This window comes from Oncorhynchus masou, chromosome 1 (assembly GCF_036934945.1).
Source record: "Oncorhynchus masou masou isolate Uvic2021 chromosome 1, UVic_Omas_1.1, whole genome shotgun sequence".
NCBI classification, from domain to species: Eukaryota; Metazoa; Chordata; class Actinopteri; order Salmoniformes; family Salmonidae; genus Oncorhynchus; species Oncorhynchus masou.
Window position 1 is genome coordinate 44,846,838 of NC_088212.1, and position 22,492 is coordinate 44,869,329.

General features: G+C 41.9%; 1 long non-coding RNA gene across 2 annotated transcripts in view; it reads left to right on the plus strand.

The window, feature by feature from the left end:
- LOC135545179 (uncharacterized) overlaps positions 1-22,492 on the plus strand; it is a 59,745-nt gene that overhangs the window by 6,537 nt on the left and 30,716 nt on the right. Inside the window, exon 4 of one of the 2 annotated variants that reach the window (XR_010456421.1) lies at positions 99-162. This is a non-coding gene — a long non-coding RNA (uncharacterized LOC135545179). Of the gene's footprint in view, positions 1-98; positions 14,374-22,492 lie in introns of those variants that run through there. The other variant, XR_010456418.1, reaches the window with a different exon arrangement.

The window sequence follows — 22,492 nt, forward strand, 5'->3', positions numbered from 1 at the left end:
ATGGTGTTAATTCAGATGCTTTCAGATGTGCTTGTGAGTCACATGGTTCAACTTTCTTTTCGCTTTTGCTCCACATACAGTTTTTTTCTTTTCAACAGGAGAGCTTCAAGCTGCCAAGCACTTCTCGCCAAAATGAAATACTTTGCGAGCATTGAAGACAAGGTGAAGGAAAAACTTTTAGAGCTAATGTAAACTTTGTTTACTTTGTTTTGATACTTCTTGGGTCTTTTTAAAGCTGTTTTGAAAGTCTTCAATAATTCTAATAATACAATTAGTATTTATTTATTTATTATGTACAGTATTTGTTAAAGTTTCAGGTCTACTAATTAATGTCAAATATTAATAGGTTACACATTGCCATAATTTTTGTGTGATGGATCAATTCAAAAGTCAATTATTGAGTATGTTAAAAATATTATATTATATGAAAAGCTTTTAACTCAACTATCTCCTGCGCAGTAGATGTGTCCGTAAAGAATACCGTAACAACATTGGAGGGTTAAGCTGGTTTAGTAAAAGACATGCTCCGGTACTTGGTGACTAAGAAAGTATTTTTAAACCTCCCACTTTGGGAGTTTTCTTAAAGCTGTGCCGTGCCTTTTTCCCTACATTTCTCCCCACGTGGGCCAGCCCCTAGCAATTAGAATTTTAGCCAATGAGCTTCAGCCCCTCGCATTTTGAGTGACAGCTAGCAAGAGGCCTACACAGCGTTATCCAATGAGGTTGCAGGGTGGGCCCAACGGCTCAGTAGACACAACAGAGAGGGAGAGAGAAAGAGCAATGATGTGGGACCACTTTTGCATTGTGAGTGCTACTTTCAGAACTACTGACTAAAAAGTATACAAAAGTACCAGAGAATCTCTTTAAATTAAATGCATCATTTACTATGACAAACAGACATGTTATTGTCAGTGATTTAAATACTGCACAGTCACAAAGTTTGCATATGATTATTTTGCCTATCAGTATAGCATTTGTTATTACGGCCTGTTGTTGAGTCACACGGGGTGATGCGAGTTGAGAATATACCCCTTGTAACCTGTAGCGGGAGACATACTTCCTTGAAAATACTGGAGGAAGAATAGCAGCACATAACTTTCTCTGCCTGAACCAAAAGGATGCCCTTCACATAATTAGAAAGATTGTGCATTATTTATGTATGCCACATATACAGTACCAGTCAAAAGTTTGGACACACCTACTCATTCAAGGGGTTTTCTTTATTTTTACTATTTTCTACATTGTAGAATATTAGTGAAGACATCAAAATTATGAAATAACACATGGAATCAAGTAGTAACCAAAAGGGTGTTAAACAAATCAAATATCTTTTATATTTGAGATTCCTCAAAGTAGCCACCCTTTGTCTTGATGACAGCTTTGCACAATCTTGGTATTCTCTCAACCAGCTCCATGAGGTAGTTAATAATAATTTCAATAACAGGTGTGCCTTGTTAAAAGTCCATTTGTGGAATTAATGCTTTTGAGTCAATCAGTTGTGTTGTGCAATGGTATGGGGTGGTATACAGAAGATAACCTTATTTGGTAAAATACCAAGTCCATATTATGGCAAGAACAGCGCAAATAAGCAAAGGGAAACGACAGTCCATCATTACTTTAAGACATGAAGGTCAGTGTTACTGATACAAGTATCCTGTGTGTGTATTTGTTTTATTTCCTTCTGCCCTAGTCACAGGTGTCACTCATCAGTCGCCAATCAGTCGCCACTGAAGACACACCTGCTCCTTTTCCCTTACCCAATCACTTGGTTTTAAAACCCAGTCAGTTATTTTCCCAAACTCTCTATCTCTCTTTGGATTGAGCTATCTCTTGTTTTTGCGCCTACATGTCACATTTGTCCGTTATGTATTGTTGTGGTGTATCACTGTTAGCTAGCTTTGCTTGAAGCAGGTAAGACTACCTCAGGTTTTTTTGGATATTTATTTCTTTCCTTGGGTCCAGCTCAGCCCCCCCCCCCCCCCATTACCGTGTGTTTAAGCAATAAAACCTTTAGTGTTTGACGGGAGATTTAGGTTGTCTGTTGTTTTTAGTTCTCACTGTTCCTTTTCACTGTTCTGATTTGCATGAGATATGTTATGGGTCTCGTTTCCATCCCCCCTAGACTGCAGGGCCAAAGGGGCCCATAACAGTCAGTCAATCCGGAAAATGTAAAAACATTTTTTAAATGTTTCTTCAAGTGTAGTGTCAAAAATCTACAAGCGCTATGATGAAACTGAGGACCGCCACAGGAAAGGAAGCCCCAGAGTTACCTCTGCTGCAGAGGATACATTCATTCATTAGCATTTACCAGCCTCAGAAACTGCAACCCAAATAAATGCTTCAGAGTTCAAATAACAGACCCATCACAAGCATGGAGGACAAGGCACACTTAATCAGCATGGCTACCAAAAGATTCTGCAGCGGTACGCCATCCCATCTGGTTTTGCACTTAGTGGGGCTATCATTTGTTTTTCAACAGAACATTTGAATCAACACACCTCCAGGCTGTGTAAGGGCTATATGACCAAGAAGGAGAGTGATGGAATGCTGCATCAGATGACATGGCCTCCACAATCACCCACCCGACCTCAACCCAATTGAGATGGTTTGGGATGAGTTGGACCGCAGAGTGAAGGAAAAGCAGCCAACAAGTGCTCAACATATGTGTGAACTCCTTCAAGACTATTGGAAAAGCATTCCAGGTGACACTGGTTGGGAAAAAGCTGTCATCAAGGCAAAGGGTGGCTACTTTGAATAATCTAAAATATATTTAGATTTGTTTAACACTTTTTTTTTTGGTCCCATGTTATTTTGTAGTTTTCACTATTCTACAATGTAGAAAATAGTAAAAATAAAAACCCTTGAATGAGTAGGTGTCCAAACTTTTGACTGGTAAATTATATTATGTTAATCAGACATAAATAAAGATTAGCTGTTCAGGAGCCCTCAGATCGCCGTGTAATTGTTAGTTCATGAACTGCATGTTGAGCCAGTGAAGCCGTCGCTTAGGGACCACTCCCAGACATTTGTTTTGAATTTGTTGTTTTTTCATCTGCAGTGGATTGAAGTGTGGAAAATCAAGCTTAAATGTATTCCCTTTTGTTTATTTATGCTTTTATGGAACTCCACGTGAATACAGATCTTGTTATGTGATTTGTCAGACTAAATGGAAAATGGACGAGTTTAAGAATGGCACTCAAGCAACTATTAGAACGAGAACCATAAAGATATAGCGACCAATTAATTTGTGAATGTTATGACATTCAACACACAATCTGAAACTGCTATTAAGGAACACAGTTTACTTTCTCAAATCAAAATGGCATGTCAAACGCAACAGGACTATTCTCATGAGCCCTGACTGTGATTCTCTGAGAATATCCTTCCCTACAGTTACAGGACTTGACTAGTTGTTTATTAAGCCTGGAACAACAATGCCGTGTTCCATTTGCCACTGTGGAGAAGCAGTTTCCCTAATACTGTTGGATTGACCGTGAATTAAATAGTAGGGCTTAACCCACTGAAGGGAGACTCAGCAGTGGCCTATTTATTATTCATGCTGTAATCAGAAGGCATCTACGGTGCCACTATATTAATGAGAAAATGTGATCCACCAACTCTCAGGCCACTGCTGTCTCCAAGGACTCTTTGAAATGTAATTTGAAAGAAAATGGAGGGGAGGGGTGAAGCAAAATTGCCTTGGATGGGAATGCATGGTGGAATGAACTAGGTGCATGTGGTTTTAGATTTAAGAAAGGTAGGCTTAGCTATTGGCAGTAAGTGGGAAAGGAAATGGAGCAAAAATATCAAATGTTTTCCTGCTGCTTCATGGCATCTGGACTTAGTGGAAAGGGAAAACATTTGGGGACTGTTTGCTTGTCTATCTAATCGGTTCCTTGGTTCTAGTCGGTTCCTTGGTTCTGCTACTGGCAAGCTGAGGGTTATAACTGAAAGTGATATAACAAAAAAAATGATGGTCCTTGTAAGTTTCTCACAGAAATGACAGAAACCAAAGGTGAAACAGCCAATTATCAGCCTGGACCCAAAAATACAGATTCTGCCAGTGTGGCTCACTGTTTAATATTGGAAATGGTGGCAGAACAAGGAATGTAAAATTATCATATTCACTCATATAACTCTAGCTGACACTGCTGCTCCTTTTGGGGACCAATATTTGGTGAGTACAGAAGGTACAAGAGAACCCTATGATTGAGGTCTGGAACAATGGAGAATGAATTTGGTCCTTTTACTTATAACTGTGTGGTTGGTTCCTCACAGAACACCACCAGTCTTATTATCAGGTAATAGTCTATCTTCATCAGTCTCTGATTTAACAGCTGGGATATCTGTTACCTTAGCTACACAGCATGTTTGCGTTTTACTTTTATTTTGTGTGTGTTTTCATATTGGCATGTTTGCTAGCTACAAACTATTTAGCTAGCTTCTAGCCTAGGGTTTGATATACAATGTGATCTCGTAATGAACAGTGTCCTGATGAGAAGGAACATCTTTCCATGCCAGGCAAATTTGTGCATCATCAGCTAATTGTTATAGATGCATCCAAATGAATGTCACAAGAAAACCGCTTAAATATGCAGATACTTTGCTGTTATTCCGGCTGCAAATAAAATCCAAATTACATTTATTTATATAGCCCTTCATACATCAGCTGATATCTCAAAGTGCTGTACAGAAATCCAGCCTAAAACCCCAAACAGAAAGCAATGCAGGTGTTGAAGCACGTTGGCTAGGATAAACTCCCTAGAAAGGCCAAAACCTAGGAAGAAACCTAGAGAGGAACCAGGCTATGAGGGGCGGCCAGTCCTCTTCTGGTTGTGCCGGGTGGAGATTATAACAGAACATGGCCAAGATGTTCAAATGTTCAGCATGGTCAAATAATAGGTCTGGGACAGGTAGCACGTCCGGTGAACAGGTCAGGATTCCATAGCCGCAGGCAGAACAGTTGAAACTGGAGCAGCAGCACGGCCAGGTGGACTGGGGACAGCAAGGAGTCATCATGCCAGGTAGTCCTGAGGCATGGTCCTAGGCCTCAGGTCCTCCGAGAGAAAGAGAGAATTAAAGAGAGCATACTTAAATTCACACAGGACACCGGATAAGACAGGAGAAGTACTCCAGATATAACAAACTGACCCTCGCCCCCGACACAAACTACTGCAGCATAAATACTGGAGGCTGAGACGGGAGGGGTCAGGAGACACTGTGGTCCCATCCGATGATACTCCCGGACAGGGCCAAACGGGAAGGATATAACCCCACCCACTTTGCCAAAGCACAGCCCCCACACCACTAGAGGGATATCTTCAACCACCAACTTACCATCCTGAGACAAGGCCGAGTATAGCCCACAAAGATCTCAGCCACGGCACAACTCAAGGTGGGGCGCCAACCCAGACAGGAAGATCACATCAGTGACTCAACTCACTCAAGTGACGCACCCCTCCTAGGGACGGCATGAAAGAGCACCAGTAAGCCAGTGACTCAGCCCCTGTAATAGGGTTAGAGGCAGAGAATTCCAGTGGAAAGAGGGGAACCGGCCAGGCAGAGACAGCAAGGGCGGTTCGTTGCTCCAGAGCCTTTCCGTTCACCTTCACACTCCTGTGCCAGACTACACTCAATCATATGACCCACTGAAGAGATGAGTCTTCAGTAAAGACTTAAAGGTTGAGACCGTGTTTGCGTCTCTCACATGGGTAGGCAGACCATGCCATAAAAAATTGAGCTCTATAGGAGAAAGCCCTGCCTCCAGCTGTTTGCTTAGAAATTCTAGGGAAAATTAGGAGGCCTGAGTCTTGTGACCGTAGCGTACGTGTAGGTATGTACGGCAGGACCAAATCAGAGAGATAGGTAGGAGCAAGCCCATGTAATGCTTTGTAGGTTAGCAGTAAAACCTTGAAATCACCCCTTGCCTTGACAGGAAGCAGGTGTAGGGAGGCTAGCACTGGAGTAATATGATCACATGTTTTGGTTCTAGTCAGGATTCTAGCAGCCGTATTTAGCACTATCTGAAGTTTATTTAGTGCTTTATCCAGGTAGCCGGAAAGTAGAGCATTGCAGTAGTCTAACCAAGAAGTAACAAGAGCATGGATCAATTTTTCTGCATTTTTGGACAAAGTTTCTGATTTTTGCAATGTTACGTAGATGGAAAAAAGCTGTCCTTGAAACAGTCTTGATATGTTCGTCAAAAGAGAGATCAGAGTCCAGAGTAACGCCGAGGTCCTTCACAGTTTTATTTGAGACGACTGTACAACCATTAAGATTAATTGTCAGATTCAACAGAAGATCTCTTTTGTTTCTTGGGACCTAGAGCAAGCATCTCTGTTTTGTCCAAGTTTAAAAGTAAAAAAGTTTGCAGCCATCCACTTTCTTATGTCTGAAACACAGGCTTCTAGCGAGGGCAATTTTGGGGCTTCACCATGTTTCATTGAAATGTACAGCTGTGTGTCATCCGCATAGCAGTGAAAGTTAACATTATGTTTTCGAAGGACATCCCCAAGAGGTAAAATATATAGTGAAAACAATAGTGGTCCTAAAACGGAACCTTGAGGAACACCGAAATGTACAGTTGATTTGTCAGAGGATAAGCCATTCTCAGAGACAAACTGATATCTTTCCGACAGATAAGATCTAAACCAGGCCAGAACTTGTCCGTGTATACCAATTTGGGTTTCCAATCTCTCCAAAAGAATGTCGTGATCGATGGTATCAAAAGCAGCACTAAGGTCTAGGAGCACGAGGACAGATGCAGAGCCTCGGTCTGATGCCATTAAAAGGTAATTTACCACCTTCACAAGTGCAGTCTCAGTGCTATGATGGGGTCTAGAACCAGACTGAAGCATTTCATATACATTGTTTGTCTTCAGGAAGGCACATCGAAAGGAAGGGACCCGGCTCAATCTCATCCCACTGCGTTGTCCATTGTTTCTAAGGTGATGTACAGAAAGTTGGCTTTATCCCTTACATTATCTGCCACTGTTAAAGGTTCCATGCTGCCTCCAACCTATTATCTTATCACTTTCTGTTGTTATTTTCTTGAATATGGCATTACATGGCCTCCCCCACTTATTTTCTTCTCATGAATATGGCATTACTTCTTACTGAGTGCACATATGTCCTCTTTGTTATTCCACCCATCCTGACTCTAGCCATGAGGCCCTGGACCCCAACACAGTGTTAGGCCAAAGAAATGAACTCCTGCCAGCACTAGACTGCACTCAAGCTGTAGTGCTTCTGTTCTGTTGACCCTGACCTTGTTGTTGTTTACAAACAACATTCTGAACATATTTTGAGCTATTTATACTCTATGCCACTTTCCCTCTAATGTGGAACATTAAACACAGATAGGAAGTTGTGACTAATGACTTGTGATGACAGTGGGATGATAGGATCATTGCATAAGGTTAACAAGTGGTTTGTCAGTGCATAATTTGTATTACCAGTGCCATCAAAATGGTGCCCTGTAGGCATAGGAAGCTAGTAAAAAACATTGACATGCAGTGATATATGATAGGCGATCTGAATCTGAGCCAAACGCATTTAGATACAACTCATGATCACCGTTTGTTGTGGGGTTGTTTTTCCAATTACAATATTGAATAATTTTTTAAAACATGACCACAGGGGTTCTATTGCATTCTCTATTGTATCTGGCTGCAGTTATGTTTTTATGTTGTGTAAAAAATATAAAAAAACACTGTCCGGGTCTGTTTTCAACGTGAAGGGGACCTGGCTCACAGGTTGACGTTTATTGTAATGAATCATTATGCTAGATGAGCCAGCTGCAAAGTCAAATATATTGTAAAAAGTAATGAAAGAAAAACTTGCAATTTGGTCTTAAATTAAAGTTTTCTTTTCTACAAGCAAATCTTTATTTTTTATGTAAATGAAATGTTATAGAACGGTCCAGACACCGTTTTAGTGATTTCAATTGATTTTGAGAAACAAAAATCACCACCTCATTGTTGTGTAGTATGAGGGTCCTGAAATAACATGAACCAAGGCTCCAAAAAGACCCAAATACGGCCTGTTAGAAACTAGAAAAATTTCAGTGTAGTGATACAGGTCTTTAGATGTTCTACACATGACATGTCATTCCGCATTATATTTTATTTTGTTGTGACTCCAGCCGTTGCCCCTATCCTGCTGTTCCATTATCTTGTAGACTGAGGATCTCAAGTCTGTGAGGGTGCGCAGCTGAACACTATACTGGAAACACTCCGTTTGAAATTTTTGACCTAAACATAACCAATATTTGTTCATTATAAATACCAAACTTGTTTTTATGTGGATTCCACGACGCGGTTAGCTTTTAACAGTTAGAACTGGTATTTCTTGTCCCGGAATCCCGCTTAAGACCGGTTGAAGCCTGCTTGACAGAGCCGCTAAACTGATAGCCATCAAGCCGACAAAATTAGTCCCAGAAGAGTTTTGCAATGGAGCCCTCATTGTCTGGAGAAATAAATGAACGGTTCCAGCACTGTAGAAGCTGTATCTACTACGCTTTGTTTCGAGACAAACTGGATCACTCAGAGTTCCAATACGGCAGTTGTTTGCTTGCCGAGGATTATAGACTTGAGGTGGCTTCCTTGATCACACAGGTTGCCAGCCTACTTAAGAAACCGGAAAAGGCAGAGTGGAATGTTTACCTTTTCAATGCCGGTGTCTGGACGGCGTTCGCACTTGTTGGATGCATCTCTGCCTTGTCGTTATCCATTTGGCCAGTGTTGCCCGGAGCTCCCCCATCTGATAGCGGAGTCGAAGGAGCACAGCAAGAGGAGCAAGGCAATCAATGTTGGTCGCATGTCATGAGCCGGAGAAGCCGAAGCCAACTCATTGTGACGTTGAGATATCCTAATGCTTCAGCAAATGTACACGATACCAGGGGCTTTGGTAGACACATGTAAGTAACCCAATTGTATGTCCCTCTAACTGCCCTGAATGCCTCTGCTGATCCTACAGCTATTGCATGCAGTAGTCATGTGCCTATGAACCAGAGTTATGCTGTTAGCACTGAGGCAGTGTGCCCTAGTAAGAAAGTCCATTGTGTGCAGGTCACCCTGCACTAACACAAATCACATGAGGATATCTACTTCTGCTAAGCTTCCTAGTAAAACAATGAAAACAAGTAAGCATCCCAGAAGAAAAGTGCTCAAAATAGCCCGTGTTAACATATGTAGCCTAATCAATAATTTGCTAATAACAGATGCCATTCATATTCTGACTATCTCTGAAACTCACTTAGGTAATAGCTTTGATACAGTGGTAGTAATACAAGGTTTTAAATGACTGAAAAGCCAATGGTGGAGGTGTTGCTGTTTATATTCAGAACCACATGTCTATAAAGCTTAGAGGATCTCATGTTAAATACTGTAGAAGTAATCTGGCTACAGGTTCATCTACCTCACCTAAAGCCCATTCTTGTGGGAAGCTGCTATAGACCACCAAGTGCTAACAGTCAGTATCTGGATAGCATGTGTGCAATGCTTGATTATGTATGTGATATCAACAGAGGTATATTTTCTAGATGATTTCAATAGACTGGCTTTCATCAAGCTGCCTACTCAAGAAAAAGCTTAAAACTGTAACCAGTGCCTGAAACCTGGCTCAGGTTATCAGTCAACCTACCAGGGTAGTTACAAACAGCACAGGAATGAAATCATCAACATGTATTGATCACATCTTTATTAATGCTGCAGAAATTAGCTTGAAAGCAGTATCCAGATCCATCAGATGTAGTGATCACAATATAGTAGCCATATCTAGGAAAACCAAAGTTCCAAAGACTGGGCCTAATATAGTGTGTAAGAAGTCATACAATAAGTTTGTAGTGATTCCTATGTTGTTGATGTAAAGAATATTTGTTAGTCTGTGGTATGTAATGAAGAGCAAACAGACGCTGCACTTTTATGAAATTGCTTATTCCATTTACTAATAAGCATGCACCCATTAAGAAAATGGCTGTAAAAATGATTAAATCCCTGTGGATTTATGAGGAATTAAAACATTGTATGGCTGACGGGGATGAGGCAAAAGAAATGGCAAATAAGTCTGGCTGCACATCCGATGGAAGCTTCTCCAACATAATCCAGGTAAAGTCAGGAATTCCCCAGGGCAGCTGTCTAGGCACCTTACTTTTTTCAATCTTTACTAACACATGCCACTGGCTTTGAGTAAAACCAGCGTGTCTGTATGCGGATTACTCAACACTATACAGTGGTTCGTCCTTTAAAAGTTGCAGCGTACAGCATTGCAGCTTGCATGGTGCTGCAGAATTCTATGGCACGTTATTTAAGTGTGAACCACTTGTACTATTAATGCTATTTAGTGCTAGTTTGACCACCAGAGGGCATCTTTGAGAAGCATTTGATAGCCTTCAATAGTGGCTGTACTAGAGAATGCAGGCATCTGGGAGACCAGGGTTCAATTCCCCTACGGGGAGGAAGGAGTAGGCTGTCCTTGAAAATAAGAATTTGGGTTTCCGTTCGGATGGAACATTAAAATATGGAGCTGTACAACGTGACAGTCGGGAGTAAAGTACTGGGTTATTTAGCTAAGGAATCCCCGTGTCGTGCGGACACGCAGGAGACCGGGTTTCAATTCCCGATGGGGAGGAAGGAGTAGGCTGTCCTTGTAAATAAGAATTTGTTCTTAATTGACTTGCCTAGTTAATAAATAAAGTTTACACTAAGAGCATAACATTTGCACATCCTAATTTTCTAATTCTAGTCTAACCAATACCTAAACAGAGATTCAGTGAAAATAAAAAATCTCATTGACTTATCAAGACCAGTCCCCATGCTTGTCTCAGAGCAGCGCGAAATGGTGCTAAAATAGTTGTAGGCTATTGCTTCAAATCCTATTGCTTCTAACTTCAATATGCTCTTTAAATAAACAAGACCTACACCACTTTTAACAGCACATTACTCAACACTAGTGAGACTCATGTTGCCTACGGTAGGCCGACAGTTTATCGAAAAATATATAATACAATAACTTAAAGCATTGTATTTGGGGTAAATCATTCACTAAACTGTATTCATCACTACATGTATTTATGAGAGGTATAGACATGTTGAATGCACCGAGCTGTCTGTTTGAACAACTGGCGCACAGCTCGGACGCCCATGCATACCCCTCAAGTCCAGAACAGACTGAGGGAGGCGCACAGTACTACATAGAGCCATGACTACATGGAACTTGATTCCACATCAAGTAACTGATGCAAGCAGTAAAATTAGATTTAAAAAACCAATAACAATACACCTTATGGAACAACGGGGACTGTGAAGCAACACAAACATATACACACCTGATAACATACGCACTATATACATAGTATTGTAGATATGTGGTAGTGGTGAAGTAGGGGCCTGAGGGCATACATTGTGTTGTGAATGTATTGTAATGTTTTTAAAGTTGTATGGCTGCCTTTCATTTTGCTGGATCCCAGTAAGAGTAGCTGCTGCCTTGGCAGCAGATAATGGGGATCCATAATAAATACAAATATGAAGGCTGTCAATGGGTTATTTCTTCCCATTTAAAACACATTCATATTGTCAAATCGAAATACAGCACAATCAGGCCCCTTTGTACACTGCAGGCTGTCTTTGTGAGTAGTGCATTCCTGGGGGAGGAGAGTGAGAGAGAGACTCACTGCAGCAGGCTGGTAGTTCCTTTCAGAGTAATCAGGCAGAACACGTTACCAGTTGGAATACACTGTGTGTGTGTGTGTGTTTGCTCTGTGACTCAGGCCCTGTCACTTCATTTCTAAATCCCCTTGCCTTCCCAGAACGTGTAATCACCCTCCAAAAACCAGTTGTTAGGCAATTACCCTTCCAAAATCTCCTATGTGTTCCTCCTGAAATCATATTGAATTACTACTTGATGTAGACAGCACCAATTAAAGGCCTTTGATGCTGTGGTAGGAAGGAAAGTGGCATGCAGGCACCTAACACCTTCTTGGCGACATTGTATCTTTTCACATCATAAATACTAGGATACTTTTGGTTTAGAAAGACATCCTGGTTCTCTCTCTCCCTCTATTAGAAATGATCACAAGGTGACTGTCGATGACCTTGCGTTGCATTCCAATCAATAAAAAGATCTGATGAAATTCGGGCTGCACCTAAATTGATCCCTAACACTGCAAATTCAATAACAACAAGTATCAAATAGCTGGAGTGGTGACTATCACAGTACCTCTTTCCTCTGAAGAGTGTGTATTCCATATGGGAGCTCCGGGTCAGATTTTAATTCAAGATTGGCAGAGCAGCAGGCTTCTGGTGCATCTGGAAAATTCAGAGGGATCTAACAGTACTTCGACATTCCATTGAAACCTCTGAGATATTGTTTGAACAATTTCTTTCCCCAGGTTCTTTTGAAGTTATTTGAATTTGAGGTGTGTGAATAAAAACATAACCACCAGCCATTCCTTTGGTGTAGTGGTGTGGTAATCTCTTGCCCCTGGAGAGAGATTTCCTTTTTCTCTCCTTACCTTCCGACATCCTCTACCTACACAGTATCTCACAGCGGTGTCAGTCGGTGGCTCTGATGTAGCCTTTTGAACCTCTTCTCTTTTCATGATGCTGTGTTCTTCATTGGGTATACTACCATTTTGTTTTTTATTGTATAATGCCCAACTAACGTTAGTGAGAATTTATCGCCATCCATCGGCCCTCCTCGTTGTTCATAGCAAATTGTTTGACTTGCTGTCTAACTATGCTAAATGCTAAATCTGAATTATTAATATTAACCTGGATTGGTTGATGCCAGTATCATAGACTGAAATATATTTGTACTGAGCTAAATTTAACTCAACTGATATCTAAACCAACTTGAAATACCCTGAAAAACCTACTCTTTTGTATATCATTCTGACAAACACCCCTCATAAGTATACAGCCAATGGAATCTTTGCTAACGAGCTGTGACGATTGTCCCATTGTCTACATTAGAGATCCTAAGCTACCAAAATCTTACCTGCGCATTATTTCAAAGATATTTTTTTTTTAAAGGACAGGTCTAACCCATGGTTTACGCATGAATTGTCTGAAAGATTTCATGAAAGAAACTTTGCTTGGGCTAAAGCTAGATTTGCTGATTCTACCTCTGACTGGCAGTCCTTCAGACATTTGAGAAATACGTGTCTTACTCTGGTTAGAAAAGCAAAATTAACATACTTCTTGAATTTTGTATCTAAGAGTGGTGGAAATCTATCTATATTCTGGACAAATATTTGGAGAAAAAAAACCTCAATCCCCTCATTGCCCCAGCAGGTTATGACAGGCTCCGGTCCCATAACAGACAACAAAAATACATTTGTGGTGCTTTTAATAACCGTTTTGCCTCAGCTGGCCATCTATTTGAAAGACTGGTCTCTGGAAATACGTCAAGTTCCACTAGAGGGTGTCCTTTATTCACCTCTAAACAAATAGCAGAGAATGATGCACTTCCATGCACGTAGACTTTTTTCTTCTTCATTTGAACCATTTTGTGTCAATGATGTAAGTGCCTTGCAAAATATTGATGTAAAGAAATCTACAGTAGCTGATTCGCTTGATCCATTTCTACCCCCATCATTGTAGAACCTTTGATTCACATTTTTTATTTAACAATTGCTTCTGGTGCTGTCCCTAAAATCTGAACGGCGGTGCACGTCCACCTCCTTTACAAAGGTGGGGATCCTTCTGACCTAGATAACTACTGCCCAATTGATAAACTATCTTGCCATGCAAAAGTATTAGAATCACTGGCAAACTCTCAGCTAAGAACTTTTTTTAACTTCACATTATGTTCTTCAAGGGATACTTCAGGATTTTGGCAATGAGGCCCTTTATCTACTTCCCCAGAGTCTTATGAACTTGTGGATGCCATTTCTATTTCTCTCTGTCCAGTATGAAGGAAGTAAGATGGAGCTTTGCGAGCCAATATTAACTAGCAATTAGTGCAATGACGAAGTCTATGGGTATCTGCTAGCATGATGACTCTGGGCAATTAGATAAAGAACCTCATTTCCAAAATCCCGACGTTGTCACATTCTGACCTTAGTTCTTTTGTTATGTCTTTGTTTTAGTATGGTCAGGGCGTGAATTGGGTGGGTTGTCTATGTTCCTTTTTCTATGTTTTGGGATTTCTGTGTTTGACCTGGTATGGTTTTCAATCAGAGGCAGCTGTCAATCGTTGTCCCTGATTGAGAACCATACTTAGGTTTGCCTGGTTTCACTTTTGAGTTGTGGGTGATTATTTTCCGTGTCAGTGTTTTGTTCCACACGGAACTGTTTCCGTTTTGTTTTTTCACATTGTCGTTTATTGTTTTGTTCAGTGTTCATTATTCTTATTAAAATCCAAGATGAACACTTACAACGCTGTGCTTTGGTCCTCTCCTTCATACGACGACCGTTACAGACGTATCCCTTTAATGTGTACCAATCTGGTTTTAGACCTGGACATGGCACAGTTTCAGCAGATACCCTTGTCTTAAATTATATATTAAATTGCTTAGATCATAGGAATTACTGTGCTGCCATATTTGTAGATCTATCCAAGACTTTTGATACTGTCAACCATCCCCTACTCATTCAAATGTCGGAAATGGGCCTCAACCAGTGGTTTGGTGTTGAATTTCCTCGATATACTAAAGGTGTCCTACAGGGGTCGATTTTGGGACCTGTCCTATTTACTATTTATATAAATAATATTGGTCTATCTGCAAAAACCTTACATTCATCTGTATGCAGATGACACTTATGTATGCTATTGCCCCTACGGCTGACCAGGTTATGTTGGAGCTGCAATCTGATTTTGTTTCCTTGCAGAAACACCTTGTTGATTGGTACTTAATGCGGGGAAAACTAAATGTATGCTGTTTTCTAATTCTCAGAAATATTTCAGATGTCTTACACACTTGGATGGTTCTTTCATCAAGCAGGTTCCTGCCTATACACATCTGGGCTTTTGGATTGCTAATAATTTGACATTTTAAAAACATACGGAGGAGCTAGCTAAGAAGCTGAGATTTAAAGTAGGCTTATTTTATAGAAATAGATCATGTCTCTTCCTGAACAGCAGAAGGCAAGTAGTACAGTCAACTTTCCGGCCTGTTCTTGACTATGGTGACACCATTTATCGGAATGCAGCAGCTACTACTCTTAAACCTTTGGATGCCGTCTACCATACCGCCCTTCGCTTTATCACAGGTGATAGTTTTGATACGCATAACAATATCCTGTATCAAAAGGTCGGCTAGTTCCTCATTAAAGTCCCATAGATCACTTTTTGTTTACCTAATTTATTTTCTAAAGTATAAAAACATGATATAAAACATGATATCTTGAGATTCCTCGGGTCTCCACCGAACTAGGTAAATCTGATTTTAGATATGATAAATGAGTTCAGAGGTGTGCAATTGCGTTTGATTGACTTTAATTATTTGCTTATAATGCCTGTGATGTTCTAATATAATGCACTTGTTATTGTATCTTGTAGTTTTATATTTAATTTTATGTCCTCATGCAGGGCAACATTGAAAATGAGACCCTGGTCTCAATTGTGCTCCCATGATTAAATAAAATGTAAATATAAATATCCATCAAATGGCCAAAGACAGGATAAAATACACATATGCACGCACGTATGCATGCATGGTCGCACACATGGACGCACGGACACACACGGACAGACACAAAAATGTCTAAGGTGCTTGTTAGCAGGTGTATGAGTTTGGTTAACATACTTTGAAGATAAACAAAGATGACTAATTAGGCTAAGGGAATGCATAAATGTCTCCTGCTTATTCCAGACATGAAGGGGATGCATAGCCGATGTACAAAACATTAAGGACACCTTCCTAATATTGAGTTGCAACCCCCCGCTTGCCCTCAGAACAGCCTCAGTTCATCGGGGCATGGACTCTAAAAGTTGTCAAAAGCTTTCCACAGAGATGCTGGCCCATGTTGACTCCAATGCTTCCCACAATTGTATCAAGTTGGCTGCATGTCCTTTGGGTGGTGGACCATCCTTGATACACACGTGAAACTGTTGAGTGTGAAAATCCCATTAGCGTCGCAGTTCTTGACACAAAATGGTGAGCCTTGGACCTACTACCATACCCCTTCAAAGGCAGATCAATCTTTTGTCTTGTCCCTTCACTCTCTATATGGCACACATACACAATCCATGTCTCAATTGTATCAAGGCTTAAAAATCCTCCTTTAACCTGTCTCCTCCCCTTCATCTACACTGATTGAAGAAGATGTAATAAGTGACATCAATAAGGGATCATACCTTTTCACTTGTATTCACCTGGTCAGTCTATGTTATGGAATGGAAAGAGCAGGTTATGGAAAGAGCAAGTGTTCTTAATGTTTTGTACACTTCAGTCAGTCTACCATAGTAGACTGACTGAAGTGGCTGATGAATCCTAATGTTTCCACACCACTTATTATTACCCATTCATAGTGGAAGTGAGACAATCTCACATTCCTCTCACAGTGTAAATGGTCTTGTCCGTGAAAAATTCAGAGCTGTGCCAGGTGTTTAAAACAAACATCCCCAAGGTTGGGGGGTGTGGCTCTTTCTCTCTCTCTCTGTCTGGTCAAATGAAATGACAAAATACATCACCAATGTTTTCCATCCCTGCAATCTCTTGAGAGGGGGAGGGATTGAAGTGAACATGAATTTTGTAAAAAAAAAAAAAGAAAAGAAAAATCAAGGTGAAGAGAAAATATGTGAACAACACATGCTGAATCTGCTTTTTCTTTTGATAAACACTGTGGGATAGCTCAAATATTTTGATACCTAAATCCCTTTCCGTACTTTTGGGAAGACAGGAGGGACGTGGTTAGCTTGAGGAATGTCACCAATTGTGCTTCTCCAGCAGCAACGCAACACAACAAGCTAACGCTGTAAAGTATCTCCAGTAGCACTAAGTGTGTGTCCCAAATGGCACCCTATTCCTTATAGTGCACTACTTCTGACCAGAACCCATAAGGCTCTGGTCAAAGTAGTGCACTATATAGGGAATAGGGTGTGATTTGAGACACACCCTAACACTCAGCAGCTCAGCCCTCAGTCACAGCTAGAGGCTAATGATAACGTGTGTCTGTTGAAGAAGCAACAAGCTTGAAGCTTCCTTCCGCTGACAAAGTGCATTTGAAGTATAGGCCCCCACGCTACAAAGGAGCATCCAACACAGTGATCCCTACATCATCACATTTAAGAGGTTACAACATATATCTGTAATATCTTTTATATAACCCAATCATTGCGAAGTTTGGGGGCATTGACTTTTAAAGGGTACACATCATCAATCTGTCATTGTCGATTGACTTCTCCTGGAAGTCCTGGAACCGTTTCAGTCAGCAAATTAATCAAAATAACAGTTATTGCCAAATTACAGATGCCGGTTCAGAGATGGATTGCTTCTGGCTGACGGGAACAGACAGCTCTAAGAGTGATTAATTCTGCTCTACTCCAATGATTGGAAAAAAAGTAAAACTGAAGACTGAGCGAGCATCACCAGGGCTTCGTCACTTTCTTTCAGCATCCTGATTCTGCAGCACACTAGAAGAGCTAGAGCCCACATCCCACCCTCCTGGCACACACACAACCAGACCGGGGTTTCAAATAGTATTTGTGTTCTTTGAAATACTTCAGCTGCACTTGATTGAGATTGCCTGGTGTGATTGAGACACTGACATAGTCACAACAGTGCAAAGTCAGTCAAATCTGCCATTCTCAAGCAGGCTCAATCAAACAATCAAAGTATTTGAAAAGAGAACGAATACTATTTGAACCCAAATCTGCACACAACCCACAACTGTGAAGTGAGCAAACATGGTCTTGGCCACAAGGCTCAGAAAGAATTTGCAGGTCAATGGCAGAACACTTTCTCAAGGGCCTCAATTTGAGTGTTGACAGGATTGAGTTATGTGGTCACTGTCCTGTCAAATGCAATAACGGCAGCCAGGCAGAGGAAAAGCCCAAGGTTTTATTTTTCCGTGCCACCCCGTAATACATCAATTCAATACCTGTCGTGAGGTCTGACATGGCCAGGTTCTCATAACATGATAAGACATGTCTCCACAAAGCTCGCACACACACAAAGTCCACACAGACAGGGGTATATACTGAACAAAAACAAGTTTTTTACGAATGTCATGGACTGAAATCATACATGTTATGCAGTCAACAATCAACTCACAAGGTTTGAATTTAGAATCAAAGATCAACCACTAAATCTAGGACATTGAGGCAAAATTCATAATAGACTGCAATAATGCCACCTTTTCTCTTCCTCTCCTGTCACTTTGTTCTTATACATTCTCATCCTCCCAGATCAGTAACAGAAGGAGGACCAATGAAATCTATCAGCCTTTTGTGTTTATCATGCTGTAAAGTTGCAGCAGAGCAGGGGCTGTGGTTGGCATGGAAACAAGTGGCTGTAGGAAATGGTTACAGTGCTGTCTAACCATATTTACCTGGGAGCACACATGCACAATTCATCAAGTAGTATGTTTACTGAACTCTGCTGCTGACCTGCTGACAAGCACCGTACAGAAATGTTTGTGTCTGTCCGTGTGTGTGCAGCTGTGCGTGCGTACATATGTGCTTGTGTGTAAACAAACACCTGCACTGAAATTAATTAACTTAATGAACATGGAATGGGTCCATGCAACTTATTATGCAATTTTATTATTATTTATGCTTGCGATAACAAAGGGGTTGAATAATTATTGACTCAAGACATTTCAGATTTGAATTAGTTAATGTAAAAAATGTTCTACAAACAAAATTCCACGTTGACATTATGGTGTGTTGTTGTGTAGATCAATGACACAAAATCAACATTTCAGGCTGTAACGCAGCAAAATGTGGAAAAAGAGTGTGAATACTTTCTGAAGGCACTGTACCAGGGAGCAGAGCTGAAGATCTGTAACAGAGGCATAACCCTTGGAAACACATATCAGATGGTCCTATAGCCACCATGCCATTAGTATGACACGAGTGAGTGATTTCCCTTTAGATAGGCCGGCTGCAAAGTCAAAATTGGCTATGTTGTAAAAATGTGCTTTTTAGTCTACATTTAAGGTTAGGGTTATGCATTAGGGTTAGCAGTGTGGTTAAGGTTAGGGTTTGATTTAAAACCAGATTTTATGACTAGAGCTGCATCCAGAACAAGATTCATGACGAAAAACGCTAACCTGCTTGAGAGGTCAGAATTTCGTAGTGATTGCAGCGAAGGACTGTTTGCCCGGGTCGGCCCTGGGTGTGGGGCTTCGCTTGGGTATTAATATTTCGCTGCGAGGCCAGGATTTTAGGGCTCTTGAGGCTTATCCGTTGTCCCTTTCCAAACCCCCATGGGGCATTTGTGATCTGCCTCAGGGACTGCGGGGTATGCAGACGTTGTCCTCCGTCCTACGGATTTCGCATTTCTGACATGTTTTCCTAACATCCCACTGTGTGTAATAGGGGCATTCCAGAAAGCCAGATTTGACCCTGACCGTAAGACTGGCTATGTCCAGCCAAAGGGCCCCTCTCTCCTACTACCGCAAGGCTCATGGTACGGCCATAACTCTGTACAGCTTCCCGAGAGGAGCAGAGGTTGAGATCTGTGATGACACAGATTTCCTCCCATATACATAGAAGGGTCAGCTATGCATTGACTTGCCATGTTTTCCAGCAGCTCTGCTAGATAAGTCATAAGTAAGGTGGACATGTAAATAAGTGCTCTGACCAAATGGGCTGCGGTTATGACAAATGCTAGCGGAAAAGTGTTAAGGTAGTTAGCCAAAGGGGGCTTCACCGGAGGGGGCTTTTGGAAACCGGACTCATCCATACCCTGCATGTTCAGGGTAGGGGAACCACTGGGGGTTAGTCTACTGGAAAAAGGCTTTTCCCAGGAACATTTTTACTCGATTAGGCAAGACGCTACCACCGGAATGCTAGGTTTGGTCGTGGTCGTTTGTGGTGGGAGTCTTCTCCCATCGTACAAATCCCTGCCTCCCCCTTGGTCCAGAGAGACATTCGATTGCGAGTTTGGCCGCAGCTTGCTTGCAGATGTCGATGAGCTTGTAATCCCGGCGGGGATTTGCGACCTCTTCACCAGCTTTGCGCTTGGCGAGGCGCCTGGGGACAGATGCAGGTGCCTGTGAAAGAGGAAGCGGGGGCTCCCCCTCCATCCTCTGGTTCAAAGTTGGAGAGGCTGCTATTAATATGAGCGTTGTCATCTCCTATCTCCCCTCTCCCGAGATCATGTCTTCAGGAAATGAAGATAATCAAGGTTATGCATCACCTCTGTCCAGCTGGGTACAGTAGAGCTCTTGTCCCCTACCCTGTGCGGTGGCTCAGAGATGGGGGTGCCAGTGGAGCAGGAGCTGTCTTTTTTAGTATCCTTCTCCTGCTAACCTTAGACGGTGTGTTGCAGTGCAGACAAGACTCTGGGTAGTCGACTGCCTCTCGAGAATGCTCTCGTCCCAAACAGGCAAAGCAGAGAGGGTGGAAGCCTTTCTCTGGGATGCAAAGGCCACAGGGGCAGAGATGGGGCTCCGGTGCCTGGCTTGGGTTATCCTCACAAGGGGAAGCGGTAGCCATGACTCTGTGGAGTGGGCTCCAAACCAGTCATAAATGGCACACAGTAAGTCAGAGAGCACCGCAAGGTGGAGTTGCTGTACAGCCTAGAGGGTTTTCAAGACCGCATTACTGGAAGGTAGGATCGGTCAGCCTGGCCAGCAAGAGCGCTGGTAAGCTAGGTGAGAGAAGAATACTACCGTGTAGGTAGAGAGAGCTAGTTCTAGTCGTGTGCTTTCGCTGATGCTTAGCTGTGATGCCGGCTAGTCCTGCCGTTTAGCTAGCTAGCGTTCACCTCGAGGGTTAATAGCCTAGCTATAGCAAGCACACAACAAGCAAAATCAAATCAAATTTATTTATATAGCCCTTCGTACATCAGCTGATATCTTAAAGTGCTGTACAGAAACCCAGCCTAAAACCACAAACAGCAAGCAATGCAGATGTTGAAGCACACTGGCTAGGAAAAACTCCCTAGTAAGGCCAAAACCTAGGAAGAAACCCAGAGATGAACCAGGCTATGAGGGGTGGCCAGTCCTCTTCTGGCTGTGCCGGGTGGAGATAACACACACTGCACACTGTGCATTCCTCGTCAGCGAGCTAGGTTAGCTTAGTGTGGCTATCCAAATCTCAGAAGTCTCTTTCCTTTCCTATAAGCAGCATGAATCAGGTAGCTAAGTTAGACAACTATTCGGCTACCAGCCAGTACTCTACACTGCACCTTAGAGATTGCTGCCCTATGTACATTGCATTTGAAAATGATTCAGGCCCCTTGACCTTTTACACATTTTGTTACATTACAACCTTATTGTAAAATTGCTTAAATTATTTTTTACCTCATCAATCTACACACAATAGCCCATAATGATGAAGCAAAAACAGTTTTATAGACATTTTTGCAAATGCATTAAAAATAAACATAAATACCTTATTTACATATGTATTCCGACCCTTTTCTATGAGACTCAAAATTGAGCTCAGGTGCAGCCTGTTTCCATTGATCATCCTTGAGATGTTTCTACAAATTGATTGGAGACCATTTGTGGTAAATTATATTGATTTGAAATGATATGGAAAGGCACACACCTGTCTATTTAAGGTCCCACAGTTGACAGTACATGTCAGAGCAAAAACCAAGCCATGAGGTCGAAGGAATTGTCTGTAGATCTCTGAGACAGGATTGTGTCGAGGCACAGATCTGGGGAAGGGTACCAAAAAATATCTGTAGCATTGAAGGTCTCCAAGAACACAGTGGCCTCCATCATTCTTAAATGGAAGAAGTTTGGAACCACCAAGACTCTTCCTGAGCTGGCCGCCTGGCCAAACTGAGCAATCGGGTGAGAAGGGCAGAGCTCCAAAGTTCCTCTGTGGAAATGGGAGAACCTTCCAGATGGACAACCCTCTCTGCAGCACTCCACCAATCAAGCCTTTATGGTAGTGGCCAGACAGAAAACACTCCTCAGTAAAAGGCACATGACAGTCAGTTTGGAGTTTGCCAAAAGGCACCTAAAGGACTCTGACCATAAGAAACAATATTCTCTCGTCTGATGAAACCCAGATTTAACTCTTTGGCCTGAATGCCAAGTGTCTCATCTGGAGGAAACCCAGCGCCATCCCTACGGTGAAGCATGGTGGTGACAGCATCATGCTGTGAGGATATTTTTCAGCGGCAGGGACTGAGAGACCAGTCAGGATCGAGGGAAAGATGAACAGAACAAGGTACAGAGAGATCCTTGATGAAAACCTGCTCCAGAGCGCTCAGGACTGCCGACTGGGAGGAAGTGTCAACTTTCAAAAGGACAACGACCCTAAGCACACAGCCAAGACAATGCACGAGTGTCTTCTGGACTAGTCTCTGAATGTCCTTGAGTGGCCCAGCCAGAGCCCGTACTTGAACCCAGCCTGAAAATGG